At 34.8% G+C, this 21,826-nt stretch overlaps 1 protein-coding gene and 1 non-coding gene across 15 annotated transcripts in view; both read right to left on the reverse strand.

Annotated features, from left to right (window-relative positions):
• Positions 1-21,826, reverse strand: part of Lingo2 (leucine rich repeat and Ig domain containing 2) — a 1,254,967-nt gene that overhangs the window by 926,960 nt on the left and 306,181 nt on the right. The gene's annotated exons all lie outside the window — the stretch shown is intronic.
• On the reverse strand, positions 21,636-21,716 carry Mir876 (microRNA 876). The gene has a single exon (NR_030545.1). It is a non-coding gene; the product is annotated as a microRNA 876 (primary transcript).

The raw sequence follows: 21,826 nt of genomic DNA on the forward strand, positions 1-21,826 counted from the left end.
ATACAATATTCTATGAAAAATGTAAACAATATCTATCTCCAAATCCATCCCTACAGAAGGTATTAGAAGAAAAAGATTATGTACACTCAAGAAAAGACAGGAAATAAATGAAGTCACCCCAGCAAAAAAACAAAAGGATGAACACACACACACACACACACAGAGAGAGAGAGAGAGAGAGAGAGAGAGAGAGAGAGAGAGACAGGCACATTCACACATCACTAGCATTAAAATAATAGGAATTAGTAATAATTGCTCTTTAGTATCTCTCAATATTAGTGAACTCAATTCCTTTATAAAAAGACACAGATTATCAAAAATAGGATTTAAAACCAGGATCCATCTTTCTGTTGTTGCATACGAGAAACACACATCAATATAAAGGATAGACTTTACATTAAAGGGTTATAAAAACATTTTCCAAGTAAACAAACCCAAGAAGCAATCTGGAGTAGCCTTTATAATATCTAATAAAATAGAGTTCCAACTACAATTAATAAAAAAGATGGAGGACAATTTGTAGTCAGAAAAAAAAAAATCTCCAAGATGGCAACTTAATTCTGAATATTTATGCCCCAAATTCAAGGGTACCCACATTGGGAAAAATAATTACTAAAGCTTACATCAAACATTGAACTCACATATTAATAGTGGGAGATTTCAACATCCGAGTTTCACAAATGGACAGACCATCCAGACAGAAACTAAACAGAGAGTGAATGGAACTAAGATATTATAAATCAAAAGACCTAACAAATATGTACAGGACATTTTACCCAAACACAAAGGATTATACTTATTCTCAGCACCTTCTCAGAACCTTCTGCAAAATTGACCATATACTTGGTCATAAAAGAAATCTCAACAGATACAACAAAACTGGAATAACTCCCAGTATCTTATCAGACCAAAATGAGTTAAATCTGGAGTTCAACAACAGAAACAATAAAAAACTTACAAACTCACAGAAACTCTATTCAATGACCACATCGTCAAAGAAGAAATAAGGAATTTAAAGATTTTCTACCTAACTTATGGGGCAATATGAAAACAGTGCTAAAATGAAATTTCATAGCACTAAGTGCCTTTATAAAGAAATTAGTGTGATCTCATGCTGGACACTTAATAGCAGACCTAAAAACTCTAGAACATAAACAAACAAACAAACAAACAAACAAAAGAAACAAACATAACTAAGAGGAGTAGATAGCAGGAAATAATCAAACTCGGGGTTGACATTAATTAAATAGAAACAAGCAGACTAATTAAATCAATGAAACCAATAGTTCTTTGAATAAATCAAGAAGATAGACAAACCGCTATCCAATGTGACCAAATATCCAAAGTACCAGAATCAGAAATGCAGAGGAGGACATAAAAATATACACTGAGGAAATCCAAAGAATCATTAGGTCTTACTTAAAAAACCTATACTCCTCAGATTGCAAAATGTAAATAAAAAGAATGATTTTCTTAACAAATACCATATACCAAATTAAATCAACATCAGATGAGCAATCTAAATAGGCCTATTCCATCTAAGGAGAAACATAGACATTAAAAGTCTCCCACCCAAAAATAAATAAATAAATAAATAAATAAATAAATAAATAAATAAATAAATGCCCAGGGTTAGATGGTTTTCTTGCAGAATTCTACAACACCTACAAGGATGAACTAATATCAGCATTCCTCAAAATACAATCAGAAGGAATATTGCCAAATTCATTTTATGAGATCACAGTTACCTTGATACCTAAAACACACAGTGATTCAACCAAGAAAAATAATTTCAGCACAATCTCCCATATGAACATTGATGCAAAAATACCCAATAAAATACTCCTAAACCAAATGCAAGAACCCATCAAAAACATCATACACCGTGATCAAGTAGTCTTCATTCCAGAGATGCATGGATGGTCTAACACATGAAAATCCATTACTTTTCATCCTCCATATAATCTACCTGAATGAAAACACATAAACATCCCATCAAATGTCGAAAAAGCCTTTGACAAAATCTAACACCACTTCATAATAAAAGACTTGAAAAGGTCAGGGATACAAGGCACATAATTAAACCTATTCAAAGCAATTTACAGCAAATCATTAGCAAACATCAAATTAAATGGAGAGAAACTTAAAGCAATTTCACAAAAATCATGGACAACACAAGGCTATCCACTTTATCCATATCTATTCAATATAGTACTTGATGACTTAAGTAGAACAATAAGACAAGTGAAGTAAAATAAAGGGATACAAATTAGAAAGGAATAATCAATGTATAGCTATTTGTACATGATTATTTATATTTATATTTATATTAACCTCAAAAATTCTACCAGGAAATTTCTACACCCGAAAAACATCTTATATATATACAAACTATAAATGGGCTGAAAATGAAATTAAGGAAACAATGTTATTTACAATAGCCACAGATTAGGTATCTTCATGTAACTATAAAAACAATTGAATAACCTTTATGATGATAATTTCAAATCTTTGAAGAAAGACATTGAAGAATATATCAGAAGATAGAAAGATCTCTCATGATCATGTATTGGTAGCATTACTATGGAAAACAATTACCATTAGTAGAATTAACATTGAAAATCATGCCAGGACACTGTCAAAACAACCTGTTGAATTGGAAAAGATGTTCACCAATTCCACATCAGACAGAGGATTGATATCCAAAACATAAAACAAAGTTAGAAACTAGACATCAACAAAGTAACCTAATTAAAAATGGGGTATAGACCTAAACAGGGAATTCTCAATAGTGGAATCTCTAGTAGCTGTGAAACACTTTTTAAAAAATGTTTACCATTATTAGCAACCAAGGAAATGCAAATCCAAACACCTTGAGATTCTTATACTAGTCAGAATGGCTAAGACAAAACAAACAAACAAACAAACAAACAAACAAAACAAAACTGAGAGAGCTCAGGAGGATATGGAACAGGGGGACATTTTCTCCATTGCTGGAGGGAGTGTAAGTTGTTCAGCCAGTTTTAGGACCAATATAGAAGTTCCTCAGAGAGTTAGGAATTTATCTACCTCAACATCCAGCTATATCACTCCAAGGTATTTACTCAAAGGATGCTCTACCATACCACAAGGAGACTTTCTCAACTATGTTCATAGATCTTTTATTTGTAATGACCAGAAAATGGCAACAATCTAGAGTCCACTCAAGAAAAGAATGGATACAGAAAATGTGGTTCATTTACAAATTGGAATAGTGTTTAGCTAAAAAAAACAAGGACATCATGAAACTTGCAGACCATTTCATGGAACTAGAAAATATCATTCTGAGTAAGGTGATCAAGGCCCAAAAGTATATGAATATGGTACAAATGGAGTTTTGCTCAGCCGTTAAATACGACATCATGAAATTTGCAAACAAATGGATGGAACTAGAAAAGAAAACATTGAGTGAAGTAACCCAGATGTACAAATACAAACATAGTATATACTCATTTATAAGCGGCTATTAGTCATGAAGTACAGGAAAACAATGATAGAAAGCATAGACCCAAAGAAACTAAGTAACAGGGAGGCCCCAGGGTGGGTACTTGAATCTCACTGAGCTGTAGAAACCTAGGTCAATGGAAACTCCCAAGAATATATGAGAGTGACATAAGCTAAGTATCCTAGTAATGGGGGATATGGATCCAGAACTGGACATATCTTGTAACCAGGCAAGTCTTCCAATGGAGGGATATGGACACCAACCCAACCATAAATCCTTAGACCCACAATTTGTCCTGCTTACTTGTGCAGGGGTAAAACATAGAGGAGAATTTGAGGGAAGGCCCAGCCAATGCTTGGAGCATCTTGAAATCCACGCCATGAGATAGAGTTTACCCCTGACACTATTAAAGATATTTTCTTATACTTCTAGACAGGAGCCTAGCATAACTGTCATCAGAGAGACTTCACCCAGCAACTTGTGGAAACTAATTCAGCAGTCCACAGCCAAACATTAAGTGGTCTTGGGGAATCCTTCAGAAGACAGGGAGGAAGGAATGAAGGAGCCAGGAGCATCACAGACATTATAAGAAACATTACAGAATAAACTAATCTGGCATCATACTGGCTCATAGAGACTGAAGTGTCAAACAGCATGTAAAGGATGGACCTTGAACCTTTGCCCATGTGCAATGGTTGTTCATATGGGACTCCTAAAATGGGAACAGGACCTGTCTCTGACTTCATTCCCAGCTTTTGGATCCCTAACCCATAACTGGACCTCAGTTGAAGAAGATGTAGCTAGTCTTCTAGCCTCATCTGAAAGGGACACCCTTTTCTGAAGAGCAGAAGAGGGGGGAGGATTGAGAGAGAAGGAGGTGAGAGGGAAGGAATGGAAAGAGAGAATCAAGGAGAAGCTGTGATGAGATGTAGAGTAAATAAATAACTTAATAAAAGCAAAGAAACAAACAGAAAGATTGGAATAAATGAACCTTTATGCTTCACGTGCCATGAATACCAAGAAAAGTGGAATATTTGTCAAATTACTATCAATGAAACCACATTACCTGGTTAATTTATTGATTTCAGCAGTTTGACATTGTGAAAATAAATATGTTTCTCTCTGTTTGACATTGTCTGATTTCTGTAGAGGATGGCAGCTTCCACACTGATGTAGTCAATCAGTGGCTAATACAAAAGTATCATGCAATGTTGATGTTCTCTCTCTCTCTCTCTCTCTCTCTCTCTCAAACACATCTCTATAAATGTTATTGTATGTGTGCACATGTGAGTGCATGCATGCGGAGCCCAAATATTGATGCCAAGTGTCTTCCTTGATTGCTGTTCATCATCTCATGTTCTTTATCAGTGTCTCTCCCTGAACTCAGGACTCAATGATTGGTTGTACTGCCTGGACAGTGAGTTCTAGAATCTTCTGGCTTCTTCTCTCCGTCTTAGGGATCCAGTCAGGCATGAGCATCATATGCATTTTTACATTTGACCCCTGGATCAAAATTCATGTTCTCATGTTTTTGCAGCAGGTGCCTTCGTGAGTTGTCTCTTAAGCCCCCCACTGGGCTTTTAATTTAGACAAGATGCCTCATTTGGCCACTTCAGCAGATCCCTGTGTATGTCTGCAGTGATTTAGATATTGTGTCAGAAATGACACCCCAAATAAGTGGACACAATTTCTAGAGGCCAAGAAGAGAATATTTTATTAAGAATGATTTTGCTCCAAACTTTGTAACTCCTTTCATGGATATTTTGTTCCCTATTCTAAGGAGGAATGAAGTATCCACACATTGGTCTTCCTTCTTGATTTTATTGTGTTTTGCAAATTGTATCTTGAGTATTCTAATTTTCTGGACTAAAATCCACTTATAAGTGAGTGCATATGTAATGGCTTCTTTTGTGATTGGGTTACCTCACTGAGGATGATATCCTCCAGATACATCCATTTGCCCAAGAATTTCATAAATTCATTGTTTTTAATAGCTGAGTAGTACTCCATTGTATAAATGTACCACATTTTCTGTATCCATTCCTCTGTTGAGGGATGTCTGGATTCTTTCCAGCTTCTGGCTAGCTAAGATGAAAGAATGGACTAGCCAGAGACTACCCTACCTAGGGATCCATCCCATAATCAGGCACCAAACCTAGACACTATTGCATATGCCAGGAAGATTATGCTGAGGGGACTGTGATATAGCTGTATTGTATGAGGCTATGCCAGTGTCTGGCAAATACAGAAGTGGATGTTCACAGTCATCTATAGGATGGAACACATTATTAAACCTCTCAGAGGCTCTGCTTCCAATCTTGGTCTTATTACCTTTTCTATGATCATCCTGATGCTTATAATTTCAGTTGCCATCTCTAGATTTAGTCTCGTTTCTCACAATATGCTTGACTTGTGGGTTTTTTGTTTTGTTTTGTTTTTTGTTTTGTTTTTTTGTTTGTTTGTTTGTTTTTTGTTTTTTGGGTTTTGGTTTTTCGAGACAGGGTTTCTCTGTATAGCCCTGGCTGCCCTGGAAGTAACTTTGTAGACCAGGCTGGCCTCGAACTCATAAATCTGCCTGTCTCTGCCTCCTGAGTGCTGGGATTAAAGATGTGTGCCACCACGCCTGGCTTGACTTGTGATTTGAAATGTGAATCTGCACAAACCTGATCATTGTGCTCTATATTTCCCTCCCGTTTCTCTTCCCCAGGATTCCAAACTTGACAAGTCTTAAAATTGATAGCAAAATAAGTACTAATCTTGTTAATGCAGAGTTCTTAAAGTTGGAATAGTAGTGTCTTCCATAGAAATCTTCGTTAATTGGACCCCCCCGCCCACACACACACACACACACACATACACCAATTTTGGCAACCATGTGTGTACATTTCTATGGAACTCCAAGGTTCAACTTATGAAGTATCATTTCATCAAGCTTCAAGAGAGAATCCCGGTGGTTATGTCAGCTCTCATCTGTCTGTTATGATCATCTTCTTTCTTCCTTCCCAAGCTTCTTATCCCTGTGGAGCATCTCCAAACCCAGAGCTCTGCTAAATGTGATTTATTGCTTGGAAAGAAACTCATATGTGTCCCATGTCAAGACCAGAAAATTAAATTAAATTAAGTTAAATTAGGTTCATTGTACATTACAGCATCATTGAACATCAAAATATAACACATGAACACTTACATATATCCATATGTAGTTATTTGCCTATACATATACCACACACACACACACACACACACACACACACACACACACACTCACACTCACACTCACACTTATAAATGTGTTTTTAAGTATAAACTTCAGATGTTATAAATATAATTATGGCATATGCATTTTCAACTGAAATGGAAATGTTGCAACTGTTAAAATGCATTTCAGCTTTCTTCTCAATATGTCTCTGTATAAAATGTTTTACCTCAATAACTGCCTAGAGTTTAGTGATTTAAAAATCTTGCATATTATCAATGGGGTTGATTTTCTCCTTCTACCATGTAGGTGCTAAGGAATAAATTCAAGTTGGCAGACTTAATGGCAAGCACTGTTTGATACTAAAAATTGTCACATGCAAGATCCACACCTTTAAACTTTTACTCAAAACCCTTACCCAGTAAAACAACTTTATTTGATAATTCAATAGCTTTCAGTTCCAAAAGCATTGATTTGGGCTGAAATATAAATAAACTTTAAATCCCAAATTGCGAATTCTGAAGGCATTTATTATTCAGATTCTATTGCAGTGAACCATCTCTAGAGTAGTTCTGGATCTGACACAAGAAAAGAAGATGGTAGTGTGACTGTGCATTCATACCACTCAAACCTAGTATATACCATCCTTCTATCTAAGTTATTGTCTATTTCCCATTTCCTTACTCTTTAAAGCAAGATAGAAATTGGAGAGGCTTGAAGATATTTAAAACATTCTTCTAATTGTAGAAGTAACTTTTATCAGCTTGATGTAATTGTCATCTTGGAGCCTTATTAACAAATATGCTCACCTCTTCCTAGTTATTTCTGAACACTGGTTGTCTGTTTCATCTCTTCTGGCTCCAACTCTTCTCTAAGCTGATTGATTCAATATGGCTTCTCTCAGCTTACTATTGGAGTGTTCTGTTTGACCTCAAACTATCTGGCATTTTTTTTCTAATCTTCTGGTCCCTTCTTATTCTCTGACTTCAATTGCTTCTGCTGACCTACATTCAACTCCTCTGCACTGTACTCAATGCACTAATTCCCAAATGACTCAACTCCCAGCTCCCTGAGAAACTGCACTCATTTGCCCTGGGCTGCTCTTATACAGCTTTTCTCCAAAAAGATGGCTTTAGCTTTTCTCTGACCCATTCTGTCAACTCTTGCTCTGGTTCTTCACTTTGTCTGCCTCTCAATTGTTTGGAATTAAAGAAGTACACTAAGGGCATGTCTGAATTTCATCAGGTTCACACAGACCTAGTAGGTTTATTGATGTGATCAGAACCGTCATATTGCCAGATTAATATTCAGCTACACTAATATCACTTTGCTTTTACATCATGCCAAAAGACAACTTTCATTTGGAGAAGACACAGAGCATAGCATTTATCAAAACACTGTGTATTACTCTGGTGCTACTGTTCTTAATTCGTAAGAGGGTTTATTATAATTCATGTTAGCCTCTAACTTACTTATGAAGCTGATGATGCCCTTAGTTTTCTAAAGGCAAGAATTATAGGATTAAGCAATCCATGGCTTGTGAGTGTTTCTGTGAAATCTATTTTTGTGGCTTTCTTCCTAACTCAACTCAATCCTTGCTGCCTTTCTTGCCTACCCTTCAGCTATCAGCTTAGATCACTTTTGTTTCCAGGAAAACTATGCCTGCTATCACATTTGGAAATCTGGGAAAGGATAGTCTGCTTGGGTTTTTTGTTTATTTGTTTTGTTGTTGTTTTGTTCTATTTTTTGGAATCTTGCTAAAATTAAAAAGTTAGTCAAATAAAATGTAACAAGTTTATTCCCAAAAGAAAGACAATACAAAACAAGACAACACAAAACAAACAAACAAACAAAAAAAGATTCACCAGTTAAACTGTACTCATCCCATGAAATTCTATTCTACAGCAAAGGTGGCAGTTTCTTTCTCCCCATATGACATACTCATCTATATATCTATACTCATAGCATCTGTATTATACAGTATTATGCTATACTTTAATTATATATTTATTTTTCAGGTTTAGATATTTAAAGTATAGAAGCTGATTTAGGTCAAATTTAATTTAATAATATTCACAACAAAGTTTTGTAATTTGCAATGATGATTATGTGTTTTATCTATTCTAATACCCCAAGTCCTGATTACTAACAGGCTCCTGGACAAACTCAGCAAAAGTCCTTAAGTGAATGAATGAGTGGACATGATTCATGTACTCCTTCTTTAAAGGTATCTAGAAAATTGATGAAGTAGAGATTTATTTTAATATCTGTTTCTTTTTGAAACCATGATGTATATATCACAAGTAACTTTTTTATTAATTTAAAAATAGTAAGTAGTATCCCAGGACATATTAGGCTTTTATTCTGTTCATAATTTTTTAAAGTTAAGTCAACTTCAGAAAATGTGTAGTGATTAAGAAATCCTATGATGACAATAAGAAATATACTGTCACTAATGTTAGGTGGCAAGAATTCCCTGTGGATTAAACCCAGAAATAATTATTCTTAGATTAATTTTGAGAAGACTAGGAAATAGTAATTACATGGAAAGTTTTCCATAGTATGTCCATTTTGTACCTTCGTCCAAGGTAGAATATGACCTTGAAGATAGATGCTAGGAACAGCTCTGTCCTTAAGTGCTTATTATATTAAATTGCTATATGTTTATTTATCTCTCCAGCTAAACCATGACACAAGATAGCAGAAATTTCTTTAAAGACTACTATAGAAACTCCACAAATGACATTAATAAACAGAACAACAACAACAAAAAAAAAGCAAACAGATCCCTAGAGGTTCTAGGAACAAGAGTTTGAGTCTATACCCTAGGAGAAGTTTTGCTGAGAGATGGATAATTCCCATCTTCAATGATAGTACAAATCATCTTTACAAAACCATTTTCACACTTCCTTCTGATTATATCCCTTGGGCTCTTTCTATTCTTAATGGGTTTGTAATTACAGGGGACCTATTAATATATAATTATTCAGAGTTGTTTATGTAGTTTTACTTATTTTACAACTTTTAATTCATCTACAACATTAAATCTCTTTGCCATCTAAAGTGATAGATTTGGCAGAACACAAAGATCACTGCACAGACATCCTGAGGAAAAGTTGAAGGTAAGTTTTGAGTTCTCATATGCCTAAGCCAGGGTCAGTGTGGAAATTAATTTCTAGCTATCTGCCAATCTAGATGTAGAACTCTCAGCTCTTTCTCCACACCATGTCTATCTGTACCTACTATGCTACCTACCATGATGATAATGGACTAAACCTTGGACACTGTAAACCATCTCCAGTTAAATAAGAGTTACTGTGGTCATGATGTCTCTTCACAGCAAAAGAAACCCTAGCTAAGACCCCATCATTCATGAAAACTTTAATGTGTTTCAAAAACAATTTAATCAGCAAATCTTAAAGTTAGTTAAAAGTTAATACAATCATATTTTATTAAGTAATCAATAAACTTGTCAGCTCTGAAAGATAAATGAAATTCATCAAATAGGCTAGGAAATCAGTACACTCTCGTGATCAAGAACACAAGGTACAGAGACACCCAGAGCTTCTGTAATATCTCTCAGCACCTCCTGCTTGAAGGTAGACAGGACTACTGCTTCCTCTTAAAGAAACATGGGAATTTATTATCATATGATATTTAGCAGAAAGAGCCACAAGTTAATGTATCTAAAACAGCTTTCTAAACAAATGTCAAGTGATCAATATAGGCAATACTATCTAGTTACAACCTAGAGGAAAGAAGAGCTCCTGAAGACCAATTATTTCACTCAAACATCACCACACTTGAAAAATAAGGCTGACCTTAAACTCATAGACATCTGCCTGTCTCTGCCTCCTAAGTGCCTTGATTAAAGGTAGACACTACCACACCTGATTTAATTCTTATTTGTCAATGAGTTTTTAAACATATACCTTTTAGAAAGACAAATGGAAAACACTGTCTGTCTTGGTGATTAAATGAAACTGTCTCTCAACTGAGCTCTCTATAAGCATCCATGTGGACCTTGGCTTGCATTGCTGGAATTAAAAACACAATAAAAATTATAGGCCTCTTCTCATGGTGCATGCCTGTGATCTCAGGTACTCAGGAGGGTGAGGCAGAAAGATTAAAACTTTAAGGTTTGCCTGTGTTACAAAGTGAGTTTAAGTCCAGCCTTGGCAACATAGCAAACAGAAAAGTAAAAATGGGCCTGGAGATATAGCTCAGTGCTTACCTACTGTGTGCAATGTTCTAGACATCATCTCTATTATTTCAATCAACCCACAAAATTTGCTTCAATAAGGAGGAATGTACTTTGACAACATAACTAAAATAAAATTTTAGACCTTGAAAAAAGAGGAAAAAGAAAAGCAGAAATGCACACTTATTATCCCTGATTCTTCTCAACATTGTAATATAAGGACCCATTAATTGCGAATAATTCCATATTTTGAACTTGTTTCTCTACATTTGAGAAGTGCATTAATGACTAAGACAAAGCACCATTTTTATGAAGTACCATGCACTAACAATGTTATCTTGTACATGAGATAGTAGAACAAAGAGGAAATTTTGGAAAGCTCTGGAAAGATAAAAATTTTTCTTAGAGCTTATACTATGATAGGAATTTGACATTTCTAAATGGAGAGGTTGTTGGTGTGAAGGTTACATGTCTGTGGGAGAGGAAATAATATTCTAAAAATAAAAGGTATAGCATTTATAAATGGTAAAGTAGCATTTAGACTTTGTTAATTTTAAGTTAGAGTGAGTACTTCAGCGTGAATAAGGATCAGGATAGAACGTGGGTATGATTCTTGTGCTGTGGAAAATTGAAAAGTAGGTGGGAGCAAAATGAACTGTTGGGAGAAAACTCCCATGTAACCTTGAAGTTACTAGAGTGGGGTTAAGGTAGGGACTAAAGGAGCTCCAATCAATCAAAGGAGTGAGAATTTCAAGGGTGCAGTGATTATGCCTTGGCTATCATTTGCATATTGTGGGACACAGCTGCGGTAAACAGCAGGCTGACATAACGTGTTCTTCATAACCAAGTAACAACTACCATGAGATAAACATGACACAATGTGAAAAAACATATGAGCATCAGCGCTGGTGTTTGGGGAAAGCTGTGCTTTGGTTTAGCATCGCCGTGTTGGGGCTATTTGTAGCACAGCTTTAACTTTTAAAATAGAATTTCACAGAGTTGCAATATGATTTCCCAAGCTTTGGGAAAGCTGTGGACATAGGTAGGCCATACTTGTTGTTGATAACATTTCAGCATGTAAATAAGAGTTAGGTTGCCTCCTTACATGGAAGTGCTGTACTTGAAATGCTGGACTTTGAGTCTATCTTATTTTAGTATTCTCGTTTTGCATAGGAAGGGATATGCCAGATTTTTCAGCATTCCAAATCTAGGTGACAAGTTTCCTAACCACAACAAGAATAAATATCAGTTTCTTCCATCTTAGTTCAATCCTGTTAAGTAGCAGGAAGAAATGCTGGCTGCCAACACTTGCAAATTTAACCGTATGTTCTTTGGAACAAATAACTAAAAGAGCCATATATGTGAGCCAGCAATTGAAAAACCCAGGCTCAACTTAAAATAAAATAAATAAATAAATAAGTAAATAGCAAACCAAACTTCAAAGTACTCTCATATGAATATTAAGCCAAAATTATATGTATTATGTAAAAATCTCTTCTTCAAATGTTATAACCACCAATGGGTTTGTGGGTGATATGAAAATATAAGCCCACTCATGCTTCTCACTGTGGAATCTTAACGCTTCATTCAGAGGCTGATAGATACTGTCGTTTAAATAAATTCCAATCCATACCACAGTGCATTTTCAAGGGTGATTACAGTAGTATTGCTAATGTGAGAACTTTCAAAGGCATAAATAGTAAGACTAAAACTGTATACTATACAATGAGATTGAAGGGAGCAGAAAACAAACCCTTAGTATAGGATGCAAAATAGAAGCAAATAGAATTTTAAAACCAGCTACCTTTAATGTATTGAAACATGTGGTAAAGAGAATGTAGGAGAGAAGGGTAATGCATTTTAAACATAGAAACTATGTATGACTTCCTTTCATCATGAATATGTCTGCCTATTAGTCTTTACAAAGTATATGTTTGTCCACATTTTCCTCAAAGCTTCATGAATATTTAAAAATCTTGTAAGGTATATAATGACCATAAATTAAATTTCCATGTACGAATCATTTTTATGCATTGTAACTAGATATATCTTGATTCACACTACTACAAATTAATATATTATATGTATGGCACAGAAAATGTAACAGGCTGGGTGTCACAGACACATAATAGCAGCAAGTCCTTTATCTTTCATTCCTCCATGAGAGGAAAGCATTCACTGAGCTTTCTTCGTCTAGGTGCCTACAGCTGCACCGGGCACTCTGTCCCAGATGAAATGTAGCGAGTCTCTAGGTCCCACTCTGGTTAAGGCTGTTTAGTTTGCTCTCAGACTTTAGGAATCCTTCCCTTTGGACACTTCTTCCACATCTGACTATTCTTGCCTGAGGCAATACTCTGGCTTTCTAGCTGGACTGGATAGAAAGGCCTTAGGTATAAGCTGAGTTAAAACATTCTCCTTTAGACTTTGATCAGGATGAAAACAAGGTAAGCTAGAGGCAGAATTCCCATGATTATTTGGAGAAACATGAACAGTTTTGAAGCAGCCCAGGTTCCTGGTACACTTTGAGAATGAGACAATCTAATTGCAGCACTTCAGTGAGTAGAAAATGTAGGAATAACATCATAGTCAGATTCTAGAATCTGACTATTCTCTTCCACTTAAGGGAAGAGAATTTTGTTGCAACAAAAAAGTGTTTCAGTTTCTATGGAAATTTTGGATTTTGCCTCCAAATCTATTTTTTTCCTTGTGCTATATGTTCCATATGGGTATTGAACATCCTCTCTGTAGCAGGAATTATATTCATGACAAAAATAAGATAGTGATGAAATAAAACAAATACCATTAATTCTATGACTCATAATCCAATATGATAATAAGCAATAAACAATAATGTTATGAGCTCTGACAGTGCTGTATGTGCCTTAATCCTAGAAATCAGATTGCATGCAAAGAGCTGATATTTATACTGATATCTACAAAATCAATGTGACCTAAGTAAGGAAATCAGTGAGGACAGAGAACTCTGAGTATGCATATTATACACAGAAATTATTCTGACCAAAGTGAATATGGAATAGGTAGGATTTATTAATTCATGTTTGGCGGCTGACTGGTGCAGTCTTGTGCCAGGCCAGATGAAGGCAGCCATAGCTGCTATGAGCTATTGTTTACAATGACTACATCATGTTCTCTTCATAACATTTCATTTCTCTTTTTCCATCTTCCAGTTCCACATCCTTTCTCCTTCTCATCAACAGTGTTCTGTTAGCCTCAAGCTAATGTCTAGGATATAGAACCAAATCATTGTTTTTTCTAATTATCTCGACTGGGCATGTGTCTGTGCACCAGCTACCTCTCTCTGCAAAGGGAAGTCTCTCTGATTAAGGATGACAGTAGTATTTGTCTATGGGTATAACATAAATAACTATACTATTGTTTAGTGAAATATCAATGTAGCTAAAGTACAGAATCAGTTGCCCCTGGAGTCTATATTCCCAACCATATTTATTTTATAAACTATGTTACAGAATGAGGCATATATCCCTTCCTACAGAGCAGCTTTCAAATATATGCCAAGAACAGTTGGTTAGTTCCATTACAGTATGTTACAATTGCATGAGTGGGCATATTTAACCTGCCAGGTTGTAATAGTAATATGAAGGGTTCATAGTTGGGTAAGACAAGTGATGCCTTACCTCCCTAGCAGGCTGTACAACATCTTCTAGCACTATAACAACTAGATAAGTTATGCCAATGGTAGTTTCAAACCTGCAGCAATACAGACAGTCCTGTTAGAATCATAGGTTCATAAAACAAAAGGCAAAAATATAGGAAAGGGATCTGTGTGGACTTTGGGGATAAAATGATTGGAAGTAGATATAAGAGAGTAGGGGACAAGAAGTAACAATATATCATATACATCTTTGATTTTGTTTTGTTTTATTTTGTTTTTTTTCCAGACAGGGTTTCTCTGTATAGTCCTGGCTGTCCTGGAACTCACTTTGTAGAACAGGCTGGCCTCGAACTCAGAAATCTGCCTGCCTCTGCCTCCCAAGTGCTGGGATTAAAGGCGTGCACCACCACGCCTGGCCTTATACATCTCTGAAACAAAAAATAAACTTAATAATATAAAAGAATACATGTGATAAAATGTAGTTTACAGTGACAGGCACAGATTGGACTTAGGCACGGTTAAATCTTGTGTTACATAAAACAAAGTTCAATCATTCATTTTTGAACACATAAAATCTCACTGAAGCTCTTTAAATATGGAAATAAAATAATCAGATTGACCCTTAAAATAAATTTTACAAGAATACTGACCAGCTAGAAGACCACTACAATAATGCAGAAATGGATAATACATGAGAGGTAAGATAATGATGATAGAGGTAAAGGGGAGAAAGGGTCTTTAAAATGTAGAGGAAATTATTTAATGAGACTATTGCTGGAAGTTAGATGCATTATTTCAAGGATAATTTCTCAATTGTTGGTTTGCTGCTAAGTATGGCTCTTCATTTTGTCAAATAAAAAAATCCATCCTCACTTTTCTTGATTATTTTAATGGTACATAATTCAGGAAATATTAATATGAGTTTGAGTTTTAATAAGCAGACTCTGAGATATTTCTAAGGAGTTGAAAGAATATGGCAGTACTCTAGTTTTATAAACAAAAAATCTGAGTATAGCAATATCTGTGAATTGTCTTAGAGATGGGAATTGAAGTAGTAGAAATGGATAAAAGTGCTAAGAATACAGAAAAATATACATGATCTAGCTCCCAGCCTTTCGAGGGATCCCAAATCCTTATTTTATATCTTCCTACTTAATATTTGCAAGCAAGTTTAAATATACTCATCTATTGTATGAATAAGCTAACTCATGGTGAGTTTATGAAATCAGCCTCAGGTCACACATACTAACTAACTGGTACAGCTAGGTTACTCAGTGACTTAGGTATAAAGTCCACATTTTAAACATTACCATATGACAAGTGTTTTAAGGAGATGACAACGGGTTCTAGGTATACATAACAAGGCTTAAATTCACACTTATTTATGTCCCCTAGAGCGAAAAGGCCTGGTAGCACATTCACAACCTGGAAAAGTCATAGTGTAAATGGAATCTAGCTAGTCCAATATACTACAAGTATATATACTAAGTCTACAGATGTATTTCCCAAAGAAGAATATATAATATCTTATTTATGGATTTGAAGAGATAGTTCAGAAGTTCAGAGTACATTTTTCCCCCCCAGAGGATCCAAGTTTGTTTCCTAGCAGCCAAGTTGGGTGGATTACAAACAACCATAACTCTAGTTTAAGGGAATCTGACCCCTGTCTCAAATTTGTATACATATGTCATAAAAATCTGCTTAAACATGTACACATAACTAAAACAAAATGAGTCTTTGAAAGATCCTTTTCATTTTTTTACATTGATGATTATTGAAATAATATGTGGCTGTAAAAATACATATAAAAATTAATTTGTGACTCACAAGACGGCTCAGAAGCATTTCTTGTCATGACCAATAACCTGAGGTTTAGTTCTGGGATCCACAGTAGCTGGAGAAAATATACTCCTGAAAGTTGTCCTCTGAACTCCACAGGTGTGTCATGACAAAAGTATATTCCACACAAACACACAAAATCATTAATATGAGAAAGTTTTTCAATTATTTTTACTAAATACTTTTAATTTTAAAAACTGCTTTTAAGTACTTAGTAAGTACTAGGAAGTGTGGCTGTCTCATATGTAGTTCACTGTATTTCACATGGGCTAACACTAATGGGACAAGTTCCCCATTTGTTATCTACATTAGCGTTAGGTAAGCAATGCCAAGCATAGAAATGCACACTTTGACAGAGAGGTTTTATTCAGACTGGAGCCTCATGTTGGTCATCTAGGATCACAGGCCCTCAGTGCTGTTTCCATGGTTACCTTTACTTTGAAATAAAAGGTGCTTTATATTCTGAATGCTAAAGGTTCCCCTTCTCTTGTTTTATGTATCTTCACACTAGTTTTATATCTGTAATTTTAAATTTTTCAAATTTTCAAAATTTCCAGAGAATCCCGACCTCACAGATATTTCCTTCAGTGGTTCCCAGGAAGAAAGGTGTTTAAGAATCACTTGAGAAGGGTTCCTAGATTTCTCAAGTTTATATAATCCCATCACCATGGAAATTGTACTCCTTGTCCTATTTGAAGAACTAGCGCACTGATTTTTCTATTGCCCAATATACCTTATAGTAAGCCAACTCTTCTCACTTATGTTCCAGGATCTGTACACTTCAGTCCAGAGTATCTCCCACATTGATCATTTGAGAGTCACCAAAGACCTCCCTGTTTTTCTCTGTGTTTTCGACTCTGAAATGCTGATATCATTGAACTATGCAAAACCCTTAATAGAGGATGTTGACTTGACTTAACTGTGGGGTATCTGGCAGGTGTCAATGTTTCTGCTTATAGAAAATGTGTCCATAATTACCATAAAGATTTCATGACACCATTCTAGTAAAGGGTGAGAAATGTATTATCTTATAAGTAGTAGTATACTGGAAATCCAAAAAAGGAAGTTGATGCCATTGAGAATAGATATAAGTGTTTTTCCTTGTTTCTTAAAGTTTATTGTATATATTGTACATCCTCATGGATACATGCATCTATTAGATAACACAGCAGAGATTTACAAATTAGGGCACTTAGTATCTTCTATCTATAGACTGGAATGTCACACTAGACAAAATGCATGAGATAACACGGATAAATTAATAGAAACATAGATCTCTGTAAATCTTGGCTCTTTTTTTCTGAAAGAGAACTTATTTATTTCCCAAAGTTTCCTTTTGCTTGTTGGTTCATTACAAAATTTTCTAGGAAAAAACTGGAAATATTTAATTTACACCACTAATTATTATTTAGGGAGCAGGCTTTAGAAGTGCATTCTCATGAGGAGACAAATTAGAACGCTGATTACAGTGCTTCTCAGTTACAGCTCATGAGCACACCCACAAGAAAACAAAGGTTGATATTCTACTAACTGTTAATTAGGATGCACCTAATATCCCCAGAATTTCAGTAATTGTGCTGAAGTGCTTTACAAGCAAGCATTCGTGTGAACTGGATCTTTTTCATCGCACAGGTTGCTGGCAGGTTACTTCACTTTCCTGTTTCAACAATATTTGTCATAATATTGACTTATACTATTGCACAATCCTGTTTTTCTCCACTTCAATAGTTATTAGACAAAATTATGTTTAGCAATTGCGTTAGCAAACTTTTCAATTAACTCAAAGGTAGGATCAGGGATAAGACAGTATGAACGATGCTGGTAGCATAGCTCACCTTTGTTCTAGTCTGTAACAATAGCAAAACTCACGCTCCATAAGTTCATTTCTATTTTTAGCAAGCAAATCCTTAATTTGAATCTACTACTCATCAAATTTAATAAATGAAATATAAAACAAAAATTCTATTAAAATGAAATGAATTCTACTAGCTTTACCACACAAAATCAAAAATATTAAACTCTGATGAGAATATTCAATAAGGTATACCTACGATGAAATTATTTCCACAATCTCTCAGGTTAAGCATGTTTTAGAAGAAATATGTCCCAAATGCTCTGAAGAACTGAAATTCCAAATAATCAATTTTATTTTCAGTATTTGAAAGTTGACACATAAGATGATAAATGTGTAAAATAATTAGAGACATCTTGTAAGGAATATCAAGTTGTCATTTTAATGATAAAGCTCAATTCTTAGGCTGAGGAGATAACTCAGTGGCAGAGTTTGTCCATGGAAAGGCAAGGCTCTAGAACAGCTTTGAAAATAAAAGCTTTGATTCACATTTTCTCTAAAAACACAATGCACCTAAACCTGAATGCCTTTCTGATAGAGCAAACAGGGACCTTCCTGAGGTAATAAGGGTTCAACCCCATAGGAAAAACAACAATATCAACCAGTCAGACCCCCAGAGACTAAACCAAGAGACTAAACAAGGAGTACACTTGGAGGAACCCATAGATCTAGCTAATATGTAGCAGAAGATGGCCTTGTAGGACATTAATGGAAGGAGAGGGCCTTGGTCCTGTGAAGGTTCAATGCCCCAGAATAGGGGGATTCATGTGCAAGGGAGGTGGGAGTAGGTGAGTGGGGGAACACCCTCACAGAAGCAGGGGGCGTGGGAGGGGGTAGGGAGTTTCGGGGGGTGGGAACAGGGGAAAGGGATAACATTTGAAATGCAAATAAAGTAAATATCCAATAAAAATATTTTAAAAAGAGAAGGGTTTAAGCCTTCAGATTTGAACTCCAGTTCCTTAGTCTACTGGCATCTCCCATTATGTTGTAGACTTGTGTTACTTCCATGATTGAGAAAGTCTTCAAGATAAATCTCTCTCAATATATAAATACTGCTAGTTTCTCTGAATAAAGTTGGCCTAGTAAACTCCTTTCAAAATATATATTTTCACATAGATTTTAGAAAATTTACGAGTGTTTAGGGCAAGTCCAATTTAGAGTTTATGTTCTATCCAAACTACACTTAAAATTAACTGCTTTTCTGTAACTCTGCTTATATGTACTTAAAGTAGGAATAAAAGCATCCAGTAGTATATTAATATAAATACAACTTGATGTTAGACTTATGAAAAGAGTTTTGGATATATGGCTATTTGATAAATTTGGTGACCCTGTTGTTAGGTCTAGTAACTAAAAATCTCTTAGAAAATTCTGTCGCTTACTTCAATATTTACATAGCAACAATACTAAATATTGGCATTAAAACCAAGCTTTAGCTCAGAGGAAATATGATAAGCATCTCTTTAAAAAACAGTAACAAATCACAAAGCTATAGAACAGCTTTATGCCCAAAACCTGTTATTCTGGCTCTATTTCATTTATTCCCTTCTCTAAGAGGAGTGGAATTTTCAATCATAACATGGTTTTACTGCTATGAAGAACATACTTAGAAATATAGAGTATTAAGAAAAAGAAATATGCAGTTGTAATTGAAAATAATGACAATTATAACTGATGCTGAAGTAAAGCCTAAGAAATTAGGATAACACATTCAAACCCTATTTTAAAATTGGAGATAATTTTGTGGGGATTCTCTCCAGCTGCATCATATGTGATTTATTTAAATTACAGAGGCTCAAATAAAGTATCATTATTTATGTAACATATATTTTTATTTTTAAGATTTATTTTTTAATGTATAATGGAAAAACTTTTTGATTTGTTAGGACATTGTAATGATACCTAAACTTGTAAACAAGATGTATTAGCTCTAATATAGCAAGACAAAAATAACTTCAGAAGAGAAATAATAGATTGATTCAATGATGATTCATAAGTAATTTCAGAATCCTGTTCATTATCATTTAGGAATGTAATGGTGTCACAAGAAATCGGAGATAAATACAATCTATCACTACGAAAATCTTGTTGCCATATGACTGAGCTTAGATTACACCTAAGTTCTAGCCTTCAAATAGAAGAGCTCATATACCAAAACTAAACAAAATTTTTGGAGCTTATACCAGCGATTGAAAAACTAATGGTGAAAGGTTGGGTTTCTGTTTCTAGAATCAGCACATTTAACAACACTAATGAGGGTAATAACCATGAACTTCCTGTTGTTTCCCAGCAACTGGTAGGTAACATGATAGCAACTATACTCTTTAGCCTTGTGAAACTTACTCATTTTAAAGATTATTCTAACACTATGAGTATGTATATGAGTGCATCTGTGTGTGGGAACATGCACATTAGTGTAAGGTCCAACATAGGCCAATAGAGAGTGATAGAGAGTGTCAGATCTCTTCAGCTGAACTTATTGGTTTCTGTGATGCATATGATGCAGGTGTGCAGCAAATTGTACCCTGGTTCTCTTGATGCACAATCCAAGTTCTCAAACATTGACGATGGCTTTAGACTCTTACTAAATTTCTTTGCCATTAAAAGATGACAGAAGCTAAATTTGTAGAGAATTAATGATAAATAATGGCAAATTAAGTATACAATTTTGTATATTTTGGCTAATTCTGTGTCTGTATCATTTGAATAGTATTAAAATTTAGTTACTTTTAAAATTATTTTAAAATAATGATGTTTATAAATTCCCTGATTAATTTCTATTTGAATTGCATAATCAGTAAAGTCACTGGATAAGCTCTCTGTAAAAATGTTTCCTCTTTATTAATATATATATATATATATATATATATATATTTGTCCAAGTAATAGTAACAGAATTAAATTTCAAAATGTTTCACTTATAATTAATGGGTGCAGATGTCAATTCAGTGCTTTTGTTTTGGATCTACTGCATTTTTAAAAATAGGGCATACTGCCAATTGTTGGGGCAGGTGTTGCTAAAAAAAACAAGAACAGACTGTGCATAAATGTAAAATACACACACACACACAAACACACACACACATATATATGTGTGTGTGTATATATATATATATATACATATATATATATATATATATATATATATATATATATATATATGAGATATGAGATGGCCTGGCAATATGTAATAGGCAGTCCTCAAATGCTGCCATCCTCCTGCCTCAGCTTCTCAGGTGTTATATTACAAGCAAGTTACAATATATGTAGCTTAATTTTCCAGTGCTTGACATATCTTTGCTTCTTGTTCTCTAATTAACAAAGTAACTGTTTATGAAAGGTTTAAATCTTATAGCTTAAGGATTTGTTCTCAATGGCCCAATGAAGGATCCTAGGTTTCAAAATACAGATCAACTGTAGGAGCACCTGTGAAGCACTATGAATTACTTTGTAAACCACTACCACACTAGATTTGATATAGTGATTCACAGAGAAATCCATAGCACGTGACAGTTTATGTAATGCTTGTACACATGAACATAAAAATTATATGCTACCATGCCCAGAGTTTGAAAAATTATTCAAGACATCTTTTTATCGTTCATATGGCATTAAAATAT

The sequence above is a fragment of the Mus musculus genome, chromosome 4 (assembly GCF_000001635.26).
Source record: "Mus musculus strain C57BL/6J chromosome 4, GRCm38.p6 C57BL/6J".
NCBI lineage: Eukaryota > Metazoa > Chordata > Mammalia > Rodentia > Muridae > Mus > Mus musculus.